Here is a 14,492-nt window from a genome sequence, read left to right as displayed (position 1 = left end):
AGTCTTTGATCTAATAGCTCCCATAAAGATGAAGAACGTAAATGAGCAACATTATCCTTGGATTACAGATAATATAAAATTAATGATGAATTTACGTAACGAAGCTCATACACAGGCTAAGCTCTCGAATAATGAGGTTCATAGGGAATATTATAAAATGTTAAAAAAATTAGTCGAGGAAACGATACAAAATGAAAAGAAAGTTTACATAAAAATATTTATTAACAATTACGCGAAAAATTCCCCCATCATGTGGAAAAATTTGAAAAAACATGTTAGAATTAAAAGTAAAAAAACTTTGCAATTGCCAGAAAAATTTAATGATCCGGAGTCAATTAATTCGTTCTTTCTGAATATTCCCGGGTCACAAAATGCACCATTATCTGCCATTTCATATTTTGATTTACATTCATTTAATGATGACTTGAATTTTAAATTAAAGCTAGTAAGCGAAGAAATGGTCTTGAAGGAGCTGCATAGTTTAAAGTCAAATGCTATAGGGAGGGACGGCATATCTCTGGATATGATATTATTGTCTCTTCCCTATACACTCAGAATTATAACGTGCATAATAAATAAATCCATAATGACTCATATATTTCCTGACATGTGGAAAGAGTCAGTAATTCGACCTATCCCCAAAAATAATAACCCTGTTAGCTTAAAAGATCTTCGACCTATAAGCATTCTACCATGTCTCTCTAAGGTTCTCGAAAAAGTAGTATGTCGTCAATTAACAGAATATCTAGAATTAAATCGAATACTACCTGAAGAGCAATCTGGGTTTAGAAAAGGTCGCAGCACAACTACCGCTCTGGCCTGTGTAGCTGACGACATACTTACAGCTCAAGACGAAGGAAAAGGCACTATTCTCGTTATGCTAGATTACTCCCGCGCATTTGACTGTATTAATATTCCTCTGCTATTGTCCAAGTTAAAATATTATGGTTTTGATCATACATCTCTAAATTGGTTTTCCAGTTACCTTATTGATAGAAAACAGAGAGTTGAATTGAAGTGTGAAGATGGGAGGCCTTTAATCTCAGGCTGCTCCTTAGTTAAAAGAGGAGTGCCACAAGGCTCAATTCTAGGCCCACTGCTTTTTATATTATACAGCTCGGACATTACGAAGTGTATTAAACATTGCAATTATCACATATATGCCGATGATGTTCAGCTGTATATTTCCTTTAAACCTTCAGAGACAGATAACGCGCTAGAAAAGCTTAATGAAGATCTTAGTAATATCTCAAACTGGTCTGAGTCCAATACATTAGTGCTGAATCCAAGTAAAACTAAATATATGTTACTGGGTACCCCTAATCAAATTAAAAAAATATCTGTTAAAACCCTCAACATACAAATGAAGGGTGAAAATATTCAGAGAGTTTTTGAAGCAAAAAATTTGGGTGTCTTAATGGACGAGAATCTACGCTTTGAAAACTACTATTCTGAAATTGTCCGCAATTGCTATTACCGTTTAAAGATTCTGTATCGTATCCGTGACTCACTGAGTACTGATTTGCGTATTACATTGTGTGAGAGTTTGGTTTTGTCTAAGCTGAATTACGCTGATGCACTTACTGGACCAAGACTACTTGCAAGAACTAAAAACGTAACACAACGTGTTCAAAATGCTTGCGCTCGATATTGTTTTCACATACCCCCACGCACTCACGTCACGTCATTTTTGAATAATTCTGGTTGTTTAAAGATGGAAAGCCGTAGAAAATTACATTTAGCAACACTTTTATTTGGCATTATAAAAAATAAGGAACCCTTGTACCTTTACAAAAAACTGCGATGGGCGAGAGACGAAAATACCTCGTATGGTACCAGGGCGACCACATACATGCTCAAACAGCATAAGCACAGCTCCGCTAGTTTTCGAGGCAGTTTCCGGTACTCCGCGAGCAAAATCTGGAACAACTTGCCACCGCCTATCCGTAGCCTGCAAAACATTAATAATTTTAAAATAAAATTCAAGACCCATCTGCTAAATTTACAAAAGCAGACATAGATCTTGTCTATACAATATAATTTGATAAACTACTTGCCTATCGGTTATGGCCATCTTGCATTACGGAAGTTGCTCCTTAGGTACTTGAACACGGATGCCGGATTGCCTCGACTCGCCTATGATATTTCACTCCCTGAAAATACAAAAATACGATTACATTATATTATACATATGCATATTTCAAAGTAAATAATGTATAACACAGATTAAATTTTATATATAATTAACAGATATACTAAATAAAATAATACCTTGTAAGGTAAACATACCTTACAGTAGCACAGGACATTTGCATTATGTGTTGCTGAATATCGTTTAGTGCATAAAAATGAAAAATGATCTCAATTAAACCTATGGTAGTTCTTTTGTGTTGCTTTTACTATGTTTGTTGTTCACTTTGTATTGTTTTTACAATTCATGTAAGCAAATAAAATCACTTTAAGGTAGTAACAACACGTCACAGAATAAGTAACATATTAGGTTTGTAATGACGCAACGTGACGCAATCCACATGGGCGTGCGGTGACGATTACACTGACGTCGGTCGTCGACGGTGTTCCGTTATGTCCACATCCACGTTGCGGCCGCGCACCCCCCGCCCCGCGCGAAACCTGTTTTTTTTTTTTTCATAAACACTCTCGAGACTAGCGGTGGTGTGATCGGCCGCGACCTGCGCCTTGCGTCCCGTGCCCCTCAAATGTTTTTCTTTTTTTTTTTCAAGTTGATACTGTCATTGCGTGGCTACAAGGGAGACAGCTGAAAATCAGCAGAGGGATAAAAATCCCTCATAGCCTGAGCTGTCTCCTTTTGACTGCACACAAGTGTCATATTAATTATATTTAATTATTTTTTATTTATTATTATATTGTTTTTATATCCATTTTTGTATATATATATATTTTTTTTTTCTTTATATGTGTGTATGTCAATAAATGTTTTTTCTTTCTTTCTTTCTTTCTTTCTTTTTCAAATGTAACAAGACGTAATTTATAATATTTATATTAATTTACTTAGTGAAATAAAAAAATAAAAATGTATTTTTACTATGTAGTAATTCACCGTTCTATAATTCACCGCTTTAGTTCATTAATGGCGAATATTTGAATGAAAAATTAAACGAGTTTGAAATCACTATAATTGGTGTTCGTCACAATAAAATGAAAGAAAGAAATAAATCTAGTTTAACAATGTTATTAAATATTAGAAAGATTAATATTATTTATGACTCGTTCGATTATACAAGATGAAACGATTTATCATTAAAAACAAAACATGCTTTTCATAAAACAAGAAAAACTAATACTTAATAATACTATTTCGTCAATTTCTTTGCTCAATTTGCTTTATCTATAAATTAAATGTCAAAACATAAAGTAAAAATGTCAACCAGAGACAATAACAATAAACATATTGACATTCAGCTAACTTGATTCACGGTAACTGTATGCAAATTTCAATTGTATAAATAATTGAATAGTTTACAATTCACTCCATGTCTGAATTTAATCCATTACGTTTTTCTATTCTTTAGATAACCGGAACCTACAGTGAGTCTGTCGAGAAATTGAAAGTACAGGCTAATTACAGGACAGAGACTCACTTCACTTTTAAAATAAATTACTGTAATATTTTTAATTTTAGTCTTTGATAATTGACTCATTAAGATATAAGATATGGTCTAATGACCATGATTTATGTACCCCATGACCTCGTATCGAATGTATATTTCGACTTAGTACGTATGTGCATAGCGTAATTTCAAATCTCTTGCTTAATATTTTATAACGACTAAGGGTAAGCTGATGCTGGTCACAAATTTGTTGAAGTAAAACCCAAAACGTTAAGTTACATTATGTCCATGTCGAGATAGTACTAAATAAATTTTGCAATTAATGAATTATCTATATGGTAACTACTCTGTACACAGCGAACGTAATTGAATCTTTGTCAGAAGAGAACCGATCCTCTGAGATAACTGTGACATATTTGCATATGATGCAGTGCAATACGCTGCTTATAAATGATTTATGCAGAACCGTGGGTACATAGAGTTAATTATTTTGTAAGTAATATTAAGCGATAAGCTCGTACTTGTGACCTTGACCACAATAGATACTCGCACGGTATTTTATTCTGGGGAAAACTTTCTTAAAATAAACGTGTACTTTGATATATGTATGTTTTGTGACATTTCCATTGTGTGTTTTACAACAATTTAGGGATTCCCAATTAAATTCCAATATGATTTAAAATCATTTGAAGTATATACGCCGCTGCGTCGCAGTGTTATTTTAGCTAATAAATACAATGTTCAATGAGCTAATAGATTGTACAAAATAGATTTTGTAATCACCACCGAGCATGATATTTTTTTAGATACTCAGGAAATCCTTCCAACACGTGTTCCGCTAGGATATTTCAGTTCATTCTATTTGGTCTGTAGATGTTTATTTTTTATATAATCAAATCATAATTATCATAATTTTAATGTTAGGGCTTTGTGTAAGCCCGTCTGGATAAGTGAGTAAGATAGTGTAACTTGGGAGTGATCTAAGGAATGCTTAATATTTCTTACAGTCCTAAGGCCTATGGGCGACGGTGTCCACTTACAAGCGTGTTATCCAAGCCTTTAACATCTCTTTTTTATAATTTGAATTTGTTTGAACGTGCTTGTATATTTTAGTACTTTACATTAAGAGGACAGTCCTTGCGGAACGCCTAAATAGCGCTTACTGTTTTCGAAATATCTTAAAACTGGAGCATTGATTATGGATGAAAAAAAACATTCAGTATCTTAATAGATAGATCTCAAGTTTCACCGCATGATATTTATAAAATTTGTATAAATAACTCAGTAAATTCATCGTCAACATCACTCCAAACGCTGAAATCGACCTTTTCTATTAGCGTTTTTTAAGCTATTTAGCTGCTAGTTTATACATGTATTTTTGGTTAAATGGGGACACAAAAGTGTAAATAATAAGTTCACCGTGTTAAATTTCTATTATATCACATAATATTATAGTATTTTTTATTTAAATATTGCTTACTTTTTGGCATTCGTCGTCCATACTTTTTAGTATGGAGAAAATCATTTGACGGTTTTGACTTATTATTCGACATCGCTGTCAATAAATTTTCAGTCCCTCCCCAGATCTCAAGGTGGGAGCACGTCAGTTTTTATTTCGAGCCGAGTCTTATAATTTCGCGAATCGTCTACGCACACATAGACAAGTTAGCATAAGGGTGGGGCGCGAGTGTCGTGGGATGCAATTGTTAATTTTTACTTTTCAAGATTTATCGACTATTAGTCAAGTCACATATTATTAAGTTAGTTCTTTGATAAATAAATATTTTTGTAATAATTAATAAAAATTGAACGATTTTAATTGGCTTTTTAATTACCCTGTATGAATCTACCCCATGGCGTACGAATTTACCGCATTTACTGTACGAACGTACCCCTACCATACCAATACGTGGGGTACATTCGTACAATTATTTTCTGTAGAAAAAAGCCTATAACCCTTTAACCTTTTGTCATAAGAATTTTGGACTTTTTTGTAACAAACTATAATATATTTGTTACACTTAAGCACATAAACTAGGTAAATACGACAATTAATCACATCGTAAAAAAATAAAATCTGAAAAGTGTACGAAGGGTAACTATTTTCCCCTAATGTCGAATTAAAAGTACAAAATTAAAAGGATGAACATAGTGAATACCCGAATGAACCTGAATGTAATGTAATTTTTGCACTATCCTGCTTATTTTTTTCTCTTAATACGAAATTTAAAACAAACGCCAACTCATACCCAAACTCATGTCGTTTAGTTCGTCTGCTTAATTCCTAATTATTTAAATGCTTAATTAAAATAGTGCATAGTGCTAAGCAAAAACGGTTGATATACATTCCATTTTGTACTGATGCTATACTTAGTTAGTACCTTTCATGACCAGATACCGTCAGCGGGCCGCCCCCCTGATTTTTGTGTAATATAAAATAATTTTAATTGACTTGTTTAACCAAGAAGATTTATGTCTTTAGTTAATTAAAAAAAAACTGATTAATATTTACCTCCATTATTTTTATTCATAAAATTTAAGTAAGTGATTATTTAATGTGTCTTAACGCCCTAATTCGTTATACCTACCAACCTTAAAATATACAGAAAATAATTATTTAGTTAGAGGAGAGCAGTAGAATCATTAAAAATCATAATGTATATGAGGCATCTTAATGCACTCTGACCACACCCTATGCTAACAAATAATTTATAATTGTGTTTGCGAGTGACATCCTTATAGCTAATACATTACTCATAAATAAATGTATTTTTATAAATCCTACGTTATGAACGCGCAATGAAAATTTAATTTATTCGTTGCAACGAAAACAAGCAACTAATTGTCTAGGGGGTGCGTACGATACACTGCACAATGCAAGTGTATTATTGGAAAGTACCTATGTGTGTGTTCTAAAATAAATTCCCACGCTGACAAACTATGCTCTTAAGTACTTTAATATATACAAATATGAATTAAAAATAGTTACTGTGTAAATCTAATTTTTATGATGATGATAGTACACGTTATTTTTTATTAACTGTGTTTGATGTCTTTATTAATGTAATTATATAATAATATCTCTCACGGTTTACGATAAAGCAAAGGAACAGCTCGACACAGGCTTTCCGTCACCGTTATGAAATACGCTTAAGTTGAAGTATATGTATCAGAGTTCTGTTATTAATAAAAGTTACGTAAATTTTTTTCTAAAGACCATAAGCGCGGTTCGTAGTATTGTATGTGAATCATATGTGAAAATTTTCATAAACACAAGACAAATGACAAATATATTTGTTACCGTTAACAAAACTATGACGTATTTTGTATTTGTTTATGAATACTAAGTGTTAAGCCTCGTTTTTTGCTGGTCAGATAGCGGTTTGTTCGGAAGCCGAAACGAGAATTTTACAACATACCTGCGGTTTCGTTATCCGTAGCGAAATGTGTGTATTTGACAATAGTATCGTCGCTATCCTTATTTGCATATATTTGCAAAATTAGCGCAAACTATGAAACTATTCCGTAAACGTTTTAATATATTCGACATGGGTTTAATTTGTAATTATATTTTAACTACTTTTTATGCAATCAAAGCAAAGGCTGCCTACCTAAAGGTCAATAACTCTTATTATTAGTGGTGTATGTTTTTGGTTTTATTCTATGGAGTGTTTGTGTTTATTTCGTAATAAACTGTGGGCATGATGAGAAGAGTTAAGTTCTTTTATAGTTATATCATGTAAGATGGATTGCAGTGATACTTTGTTTATTAAATAAGAATAAAGTGATTATTAGTGGACGGCTGTATCAATGTCGCGACTGTCTCTTAAAAATCATTCAAAATGATACACACGAAAAGTCATTCACCACTAAGTACATTTCGAAACAATGAAGATGTCGTCTGAAATCTACGAGTTATTGATGAAGGCGGATTCTTATATTTATATTGTACATGAATACCATATATCGATGAAAATAACCTCAAACTCAAATTGTGATGCTGCCTCTTCACAAAAATATGATAATATAAAATCAAATTAAAGATAATACACACCAAAGTCACGGACATGTCTGTGGAGCTATAAATCTATCTTTAATATTATAAATGCGAAAGTAACTCGGCCTGTTATGCTTTGAATTGAATTGATTACATTTGGTATAAATTAACCCCAAGGAAGGACATACAGTACTTTTTTATACAATACATAACACCTGGATGATCTCTCCCTACAATTCAAACGCAGCCGCTGGCGCCTACTGGTTTAACAATAAAAAAAGCTTACAACAAATGTAGTTACCATAATATATTCGAAATTAGAAAAACGACAATTATTCATTTATATAAATTCATTATGAGAATGATTATATTTATCGATTTATACGTCAGATAGCAAGATGGCCGAGTGGTTAAAAGGCATGCATCTTACCCGACGATTGCGGGTTCAACAAGGCCCCGTACCGTTCCACTACCACACAGCAATAGCAATAATAATGTTGTATGGCGGTTTAAAGAGTGTACATACAAGTACATGAAATTTAGTTGAAGTACAGGACTAAGTTCCCAAAGTTGGCGGTGCATTGGATTGGTATACTAGTAGTATATTAGTACCAAAATCATACAGAAAGTGGTGACCATTTATCTCCTACATAAAAACCATACTACAACTACAAACATTTTTATGTTTGGCTACAAATAAATTGTTTATTTTGAATATGAATACGATTTCTCTTACGTCCTCTCTGTGAGCGTTCCAGATAATATGCATAATTATAATAACCGTAACGCGAAATATTCGTGAAAATCATTCACTGTTAATAATACCTCTTATATGTTAACGATATTCACTGACGTTGATACCAATAACTGAGCCTTTGTTTGCGACGGACAAAGTGGAATAAATCGCTTCGAAGCACAGCCATTGTAAACAGATTCAGTAAATAAGTATATAGTCCTTTGACGAAATTTCTATAGAAATGGACACTCAGGATGGAACCGAATGGACTATTTCAATGACGAAAGAAACCTTAGCTTACAAGTTAATGTTTCGCTTTCAACGATGTTGTTGCGTTGAGTGTTATTTAAATTCGATTCAGATTCGATATTATGTTACTCTTTATTGGTGCGTTCCGGATCTGAGGATAAATCAGTAATGTTCTACTTTACATACCCATGAGTGTAAAACACTGATAAATTTACAGGTAAAGTCATATGTTATTTTACAAATATTTAGACCATAGTCAAAGATAGATTAAGGATTAGAAAACGAGTGCCGAAAATTTAGTTAATCGCGCCCTATCGAAATTTAATCATATTTGCATGGGAATGCAGTCATTTGTTCATTGGCCATGTACGTTCGAGTATGTATATATCGTTGAAAAACCAATACGCTTATTTTTACGATTACATACAACACGTGTTTATAAATAATCTGTTCGGATCTGTTTAGCACGCGGATATGAAGGCATAATATAAAGGCGGAGCCGAGATGGCCCAGTGGTTAGAACGCGTGCATCTTAACCGATGATCTCGGGTTCAAACCCAGGCAAGCACCACTGAATTTTCATGTGCTTAATTTGTATTTATAATTCAACTCGTCCTCGGTGGTGAAGGAAAACATTGTGAGGAAACCTGCATGTGTCTAATTACAAGGAAATTCTGCCACATGTGTATTCCACCAACCCGCATTGGAGCAGCGTGGTGGAATATGTTCCAAACCTTCTCCTCAAAGGGAGAGGAGGCCTTAGCCCAGCAGTGGGAAATTTACAGGCTGCTTATGTTGCACTGTATTTTTTTCATTTGTTTTACGGACACATATTTTTTGTTTTACATTGTTTGGTGAACAAAGGATTAAAAAAAAATACTCGCGCAAAGTCAGTTTGTATCGCTAGTTTTTCATAAGTTCGATCCAATAACCTATCATATCATATTCAATTCCTAGTTATTGCGCAGTGAGATTTGATATCGCTCGCGGGTCGCCGGTCACGCTGGTCCAATCGCGTGTAAAACGTTCCCGCGGGCACGCATTCATGAAATATTAATACTATGTATGACTCGCTCTGCTCGCGCCCTCGTGTGCCTCTACGTTAAATGTCTCTCGAGGATCCGATAGTTTCTCGAGATCTTATGTATTGATCTCGGATAAAAGTCACTTAGCAAAGTTATTTTGAAAAAAATGTAAGTTTTTTGACGGGATATTTGGGCAGATCGATAGTATATTTGAATATTTCATTTTAACTATGGACACTAAGAACTAACTGACTTTAAAAAAGTAAACTATGATAAAGTTTTATATTAATTATATCTAATTTTATATATTTTGGTATTTTTTTAATGCAGTTTCATCCTGTCTTTCCTTACTACAATGTTTTAAGTTTCATTCCATTTTTAGAATAATCAATATATTCTTGTCTTAAAATAAAAAATTTAAATATGTTTGCACATCCATGCAATGCGCGGGGATATCGAGAAAGATAATAGGATTAATGTAAAACATCACTCTGTCTAATAAACATAACACAGATAAATGTATCCTGAAATCACAATTAAATAGTTATCAGATGGTATGTTAGAAATGTATTCCAACTGGCTGAAACGATTCAATCACAACTACAACACAAAGACAGACTTTATTACCTTCACATTTATGACAACAGTCCACTTAAAACAAGGTGCAAACATGGTGCAAACGTAAAATAATAATACCCACTCGTAAGTTACAGTTACAAAACCGCTGTCTTTTAAAGATTTTTATAATTTCTTTAAACGACAAAGTTGAAGTTTAATAAATACTTGATAAAATGTACTGCGTATTTATTTTAGTTAATTGCAAATATCGATTCAATTGCTCTGTTGTCTGTAATTGAGGCTACGTGAGCTGGTACAAATATTGTTATGTGTTTTATATTAGTATCGATGTGTGCTTTCTTTGTGGCACAATATTTGTATATTGAAAAAAAACAAAAACAATAAATAAAATACGTACCTTAAATTTTTTTGCGTTTGTTAGTTTTCATAAGGGTTTAGGTTTAAAACATCAAGAGGTAGGCGTGTATTGGTTTATAAAGAGGTTCTGAAAAAATACATTATAAGTAAAATTGTATTATATTAAATGGTAATGAAAGTCCCATTCAAAAATATATACTGGACTGTAGATTCTTCCGTGGCTTTTCTTTCTTCTTTCCCTCTACGCAGAATCCCTGTGGAGCATCGCCAACTAGATTTTTTTTTTATGATATCGGTAGGCGGACGAGCCAATGGGCCACCTGATGGTAAGTGGTCACCACCGCCCACAGACAATGGCGTTGTAAGAAATATTAACCATTCCTTACATCACCAATGCGCTACCGACCTTGGGAACCAAGATGTTACGTCCCTTGTGCCTGTAGTTACAATGGCTCACTCACCCTTTAAACCGGAACACAACAATACTGAGTACTGTTATTTGGCGGTAGAATATATGATGAGTGGGTGGTACCTACCCAGACGGGCTTGCACAAAGCCCTACCACCAAGTTTATTATATTATTATATTATGAGTATTTATATATCTATATATTAATAACTCACGATAAGCTTGAATTAAAAAAATTGTAATGATAATTGGGTTGAATAAACTTTTCTGAGTGCGATGTTGACGTTGTATTTTTAAAAATGTACTCGTTTTCGAAAAGTGTAATGGAAATTGCTTTAAAAAAAAATAAAAAGCAGAGAAGAGCGCCGTGAAAACTATATTTTTACATTGGCATAATATTAATTATGAGTTTGTAATATTGTATTTATTTCGTAGTATGATTTTTTTACTTAGTCTTTTTAATTGCCACTCATTTGTCTCCCTTGTAATAACACTGCCCGATGTGTTCCCACTGAACAAAATAATTTGTATATATTTAAAACTTTATAATATATTTGAATTAATAGTAATAGTGTTTATAATACCTATTTCTATCTGCTTCTTTTCTCTACCTTAAGGTTGTTTGGAAGAGATCGCTGTTTTAGCGGTAAGGCCCTCCTTGTGCATCTTTCTTGAACGTGACTTAAGTATGTGTTTATTGGTGTACAATAAAGAGTATTTTCATTTTGATTGCTAGTGCCTTAAGGTATAAAATATAAATAAATCAATACTTTAATTTATCATACTCAAATATTTAAAATCATTCGTAAGTTTTTTTGTTATATTGTAAGCATATAAATACCCATAGACATTGGCCCTAAGTATTACAGTTTGGTGGGAGAATATGTGATAAGTGGGTGGTTCTACCCAGCTAAGCTCGCATAAAGTTCAACCACCAAGCAAACAATTCCAAGTCCTTCATAACAATATCAGCAAACCGGCAGCAATTGTCGTTTATTCTTGATATACAGCGTGACAGCAAATCAAATAATCCTTCGAGCGGTGTACTCACACGGAATCCCAAGATAATACCCGCACATCCAACCGAGAGAAATATTATTCGATAATTCTAGAAACTGCGAAGAAAAAGTCGGGAACAATAAACAGCGCGTATTCAAATGAGGGGGGGTCCCGCGGGACGCGCGGGGCGAGAAAACAATGATAATATTACAAACTTATTTAACGTATGACCATGAAAAGAGCGGGTAAAATATTAACATGGAATTGATTGTATAGGTGCAGCGTACAAAATGCATACCATGCTCTTGTTTTTATACTTCAATATACGTTGCCAGACATTTTAACAAACGAGAGGTAATGATGTCATATATGTGACTCATACACTCATAATGGGAAACCTAGTTGATTAAGTGGACAGCATGTAATTATTATTTATTTCCAAAGCTTTAATTTAAAGCATTTAAATTGGTATATCTAACCTATGATATCAGGAAAAAATAATACAAAACGTAGAAAAACAAATTTTTGTTGATCGATAACTGGTGAACGGACGGTGACTTCCAAATGTATGAACGCCACCACCGAGTAATAGCTTAGTGGCCTAAACAGCAGTCGAGTAAATTCGGTAAAAATTGTGAACGCGTATGTAACCTTGAATATTTACGAGAAGCAAAAGGGTTACCGGCCCGGCTACGTGACGTCTTATGAAATTTCGTCTTCCTTCCGAGTGAGGGAATACCGTTTCATGTCCCATTATTTTATTCCGTATTAGCTTTTGGTCCTGACTTCAACATATATGCCTGATATCAAAACAAATTTACATAATAATTTAGCAGCTCTTGTTGCCTATATAAGTTGACTGGTTGGTTGTAGGTTCTCTTTACAAAAACGATGAGTTCTTTGGTATTCTAATCGTTTACGAACCATTCGAACGCGATCGAAATGTTGCTGGTACTTTCTCAACATTTCCGTCAGTATTATTAAATATACACAGACATAGGTGGGTCGTTTTTATGGGAATTGTTATTAATAATTTATTAAATCTTAAATTGTATTATATACATATTTGACCTTTATAACTTGTACATACTAATACAATATAAAATAAATATAATTAGCATTATCTCAAATAAAATTTATAACACTCTGTAAATTTAATATTTTTATAAGATACTTTGATATATCAATCAACCTTTATAGTAGAATGTCCCTTAAAAACTGTTTCTAAATAGTTAAAATTATATTTAATAGAGTTCTAAATACGATTGAAAAGATAATTATCACATCAATCTCCATCTAAGTTTGTCAGCGATCAACAAAGCTACAGAAAATTCTAGAAAATTCCACGGCAACATTCAACGTTTAAAATTAAAAGAATGAACGAGGAAAAAGTAAAACTAAATAAAACTTCTAAAGGACTTTTCGATTCTCAATAATAGAGTTGAGAGCTCAAGGGCCACGGATGAAAGTTTCACCCCAAAGAGAATTAGCCACTTCATACACCCGAGTGACTCAAGACTACCAACAACCCTAGATTACACAGGTAACTGTGAAAAAATTGCCCTATATAAGGAGGACGACAAATGGACGGACAGTACAGGTCTTTTACCATAAGGGCTAGTTCACAGAATATTTAAATAGGAATTTTAATATTAATATTTATTAACTAACATAAGAATTGATAACATTAAGTGCTTAAATATATATACAAATATGAATTAAAAATAGTTACTGTATAAATCTTGACCGCGTGGAATGGTGGCAAGAATGCTAGAAGCATTTCCTCGTTGAATCGCAATTCCGATCCTCTGGGCTAAAAACGAACCAGCCCTCCTGTCACCAGTGCTTTTTGCACCATTAATTAATTGCTTAATTAGTATATACACCACTTAAGATCTTCTTCAAAATGTTTCCTAATTTTTTGAAAATATTACAATGTAAGATATTATAAATAATTATTACTTATTTTATGCACTTACAGGGCAGTAATGTGTGACAAAACAACATTGTATATAATTTCTTGTAATATCTACATGTACGCCATTTATATGTAAGTCAAAGGATTTCAAAAATTGATCTATGTTTACTGCCAAGCACTATTATGCGAAATGACTAATTAATATTTGACCGAACACCTTATTATTGTATGAAACATTAAAAAATTGAATCAGTGAATTATAAAATCAACTATTAATATGTTAATATATGTTATTTATCTATATCATTAGTCGTTAATTTGATACGCAATTAGTATATTTTGTATAAATTAATCATTTTCGGATGTGTAAACAATATTTCTCTTTGTTCGTCCGAACTGCTGTCTAAGTTTAAAAAACAAGCAACAACGGATTTTTGTGTTTTTTTATTTTTATGTATAATCAACATCTAATAACTGTTTTAGTTCATTAAAAATATGTATAATATATAATGTCACATTTTTTATGAGACTGATTTAGTCTGAAAAATAACGAAAAAGCCGCGGCCAGAGTAGCTATAGGTATATAGGATATTGTTGGTAGATCTTAAAAAAGTTTAACATGAAATTGTCGATC

General features: G+C 32.9%; 1 long non-coding RNA gene across 1 annotated transcript; it reads right to left on the bottom strand.

Annotated features, from left to right (window-relative positions):
- Positions 1 to 1,732: 1,732 nt before the first annotated feature.
- Positions 1,733 to 2,415, bottom strand: LOC135193339 (uncharacterized). Its single transcript, XR_010309165.1, has 3 exons — positions 2,290 to 2,415; positions 2,105 to 2,153; positions 1,733 to 1,951 (listed from the first exon to the last, which is right to left on the bottom strand). It is a non-coding gene; the product is annotated as an uncharacterized LOC135193339 (long non-coding RNA).
- Positions 2,416 to 14,492: the final 12,077 nt, after the last annotated feature.

The sequence above is a fragment of the Vanessa tameamea genome, chromosome 6 (assembly GCF_037043105.1).
Source record: "Vanessa tameamea isolate UH-Manoa-2023 chromosome 6, ilVanTame1 primary haplotype, whole genome shotgun sequence".
Classification (NCBI taxonomy): domain Eukaryota; kingdom Metazoa; phylum Arthropoda; class Insecta; order Lepidoptera; family Nymphalidae; genus Vanessa; species Vanessa tameamea.
The sequence above is the reverse complement of the archived record's forward strand: the minus strand, read 5'-3'. Positions and strand labels throughout refer to the sequence as shown.